Genomic DNA, 3526 nt, shown 5'->3' with positions numbered 1-3526 from the left:
ACCCAGCTCGTGAGGCCGCCTCGCCCGGAGCGGGGCGTGTCCTGCCGCCTGCCACTCAGTCCGGGGGTCGTTCTGCTCGGCGGCTGCAGCCGGCGGGGGAGAGAGACTTCGCTTCCGCGCTCCCGGGGTCTGGGATCGGAGCTTTGTTCCTTCAAGCCTCACACTTTCCAACCGGTGATTATCCTCCCACAAAGATTTATTTCCAGAAAAAATTGGCGAGTGCTACTGTGCCCACTCCTTCAGCTAGCTTCTGTGACCGCTCCAAGCTTCAAGTTGAATGCAGGCGTTATATGCCAAAGTCACTCATTCAACGAATACAGTTCTTATAATAACAGCTACCATTTACTGCGTGCTGACAACGTGCCAGGCCTGTGCTGAATGCTTCAAGAACATTTTCATGTAATCCTAATAGGAATGCGCTGTGGAAGGTAGCATTATGGCCTCCAGTTTTCAAAAGAGGAAGCTGAATTACTTGCCGAAGTCACAGAGTAACTTGGAACTTTGAAGATAACACACCTATCTGATGAAATCCCATGATTTTAACCCTTACCATAGACCATACCAAAATAACATTTGGCACAGTTTCGAGACGGTGATGCCTCTGGATGGGGAGACATCCTGGGTTCCATTCCTGGCTTGGGCACTTTACTAAAGATTAGATTGGCCAGATTACCCAATTTGGCTGAACCTTTTTTAATTTTATGGTTTCCAGTGTGTTTAAAAGAAAAATGACTACACGACAAAATATGGTACCAAGAAAATGTATATTTTAAATATTTACATTTAACAAAAACAATGTCTCTTTCTCACACATACACACACATACAACACAAAAGCTTTAACTTTATTCAAACATAACATCAAATGGTTATATTTGAGTGCTTCATGTATGTGAAGCCTATGGCAAATGTCCTCTCTGGCCCTCGTTGTAAACAGCTCTACATTTAGCCCTAAATCTCTTTCTGAATTTAGAGACAGGAAATACCTAGACATGCATCCCAGAGGAAGGGGAAAGAGAGGAAGAAACAGGAAAGAGAAGAAAGAAACGAAGAAAATGGGGATAATGATGTGTGGGATTAAAATGAGAAACAGAAGCAATAACCTATACGAAACCACATTGTAAAGTGATTCTTTGTAAAGAGCACGGACATGAGTTAAGTCACACCCCGGCCCCTAAGGAACTTCTCATCTTTTAAGGAGTCTAACCACATGTACTTCTAACTCCAGTGGAAGACAGTTTAAGAGCAGTATCTATCACTTTTATTTATTCATTTATTTATACTCTGAAGAAATACTGAGTTTTTCCTCTGTGCTAAAGCACCATGCTACCTTGCACTAGGCACAAGGAGGAGTATGTGAGTGGACAGGTCAGACTCTCTCACTGGCCTCATGGAGCTTACAATCTAATGTGGAAACAGGTGTTGCCATTTGGGGCTGTCGTCAGAAGTGCTGACTATTGGCTTTTAGCTTTTTGCTCCTCACTGATCTTGCCCAGTTTCTCATCCATGGTAGGCTCTCATCAGATACATGGCCAATGAGTGCCTGGAATTCAGAATAGTCATTTTCTGGGCTGTGATAGGTGGAGAGAACATTGAAGAGCAAACATGAGTTAACAGTAGTGGAGGTGGAGTCTATGACTAGGTCAGGTGAGAGGATCCTATAGGAGAAGAATAGGAGATGAGGGTTGAGAAAGGTTGAGCAAGCTGTGCCATACAAGAGAGGTAACACCTTAATGTGAAAGCAAGGAGGAGTTCGTCATATTACATTTTAGAAATACAACTCTAACTGCAGGGTAGAGCATGGGCTTCAGTGGGAGGGACAAAAAAGGCAGGGGGATCTGTTAGAAGACAGATACAGAGGTAGCAAGGGTCTGAATCAAGGCTGTGACATGGGGATGCAACAGAGATGCCATTGTTATAAAGGGGATTGTAAGGAGGAAGATGACAAGGAGAAAGGCAAATGGCAGTGGGATTATCTGAATATGAACCTTCAGGTTAGATCTAGTTCCTTAGGGATACACTCCCATTGAATATTATTTTTCCCTTTCTGGCACGTATCACAGTCCCCATTAAATAATTATCTGTACACTTGTAATGTCTTCTTTCCCTGTAAGTAACTTGAGGTCAGAGCCTTTGCCTCTATGGCACAAAATTGATAATAGATATTTATGGAAAAATGTGACTAAATGAAAAGGATGAGAGGGACCAAGATGGCTCTGAGACGTGGAACATGGGTTATTAGAAAGTGGCAAGAAGACTGGATCAGGGTTTGGGGGTTTTGAGCCTCAGACTTCAAAATCATCCAGCCTGGGAAGAGAAAGGAGTGCAGTGAATCATTTTGCAAGCACAATAGCCAACAGAGAGTTGATTGATTCTCACACAATTCCCCTCTTCATATTTTTACCACTTTCGTATTTTCCTGGATTTCAGCACATTCTAAACCTGCAGAATTGCTTTGTCTCTGAGGGTGCCACCCAAGATTCTTCCTTATCTCTCTGAGTTTCAGACACAGAAGTCTGGCAGTTCATCTGGAGCGTTTCCCAGCCTGGCTCAGAGGATCGCCTGTATCTGTGCAGCCTGGCTCAGAGCCTGTCTGCATTTGGGCAGATTCTGTATCCCCCTGCCAGAAGGGACTGATAACAGACAACAATCTCTGTGAGCCCATATTTCTTCCTCTCCTAGAATAGGGCCCCAGGCTCCAGCCTGAGTTAGGGCTTCAGGTCCAAAAATTACAAATCAGCAAAAGAAATATTGGCAATATAATATAGTGGTTAAGATCTGGCTTTGATGTCACTCGGACCTGAACTTGAATCCCACTCTGCCACTTATTGTGTGATCTGGGTCAAATCAGTTAACCACAAAGAAGGATATTAATACCCATCTTTAATGGTTAATATGAAGATTAGGAGAGAATTTATAAAACATCTGGCTCACAGTAAATACGAATGAGAAGTAACAATTATTATTCAATACATAGAGTCTATTGTCTATATCCCTGGTGAAGGCCACCAGAAAGCAAAATAAGGTCTGGATGATGCTATCAGAACCACTGATGTTACTGCCCCATCACCAGAAAGTTTCCCCACAGTGTCTGCTTCTTTACATTCCTACCTTTTGATTCAAAGTCTGGGCCTGTGCCCTTGGCTGCAAGTAAGACTAGATAAATCAGTTAGGAATATGAATGCTGGGGCACGTGGGTGGCTCATTCGGTTAAGCCTTCGGCTCAGGTCATGATCCTCCCTCAACTCCTTCCCCCTGCTTGTGATATCTCTCGCATGCGTGCTGTCTCTCTCTCTCTCTCCAAAATAAATAAAAGATTTTTTAAAGAAAGGAATATGAATGCTTTTGGCTGTAGATAATAGAACACATAAGTGTGGTGACTTTTTTTTTTTTAAGTGTATTTTTCCCAAGAAGAATGGAGGTAGGCAGTTTTACTGGCTTAGTAAAATCAGCTGATATCTCTGCAGTTCAGTTAGACTTATCCTTAGAGTTGCAAGTTGGCTGTCATAGCCCAAGCCATCACGTCA

The sequence above is a fragment of the Ailuropoda melanoleuca genome, chromosome 2, assembly GCF_002007445.2.
Source record: "Ailuropoda melanoleuca isolate Jingjing chromosome 2, ASM200744v2, whole genome shotgun sequence".
In the NCBI taxonomy this organism is placed as follows: domain Eukaryota; kingdom Metazoa; phylum Chordata; class Mammalia; order Carnivora; family Ursidae; genus Ailuropoda; species Ailuropoda melanoleuca.
This window is presented reverse-complemented; position numbering follows the sequence as displayed.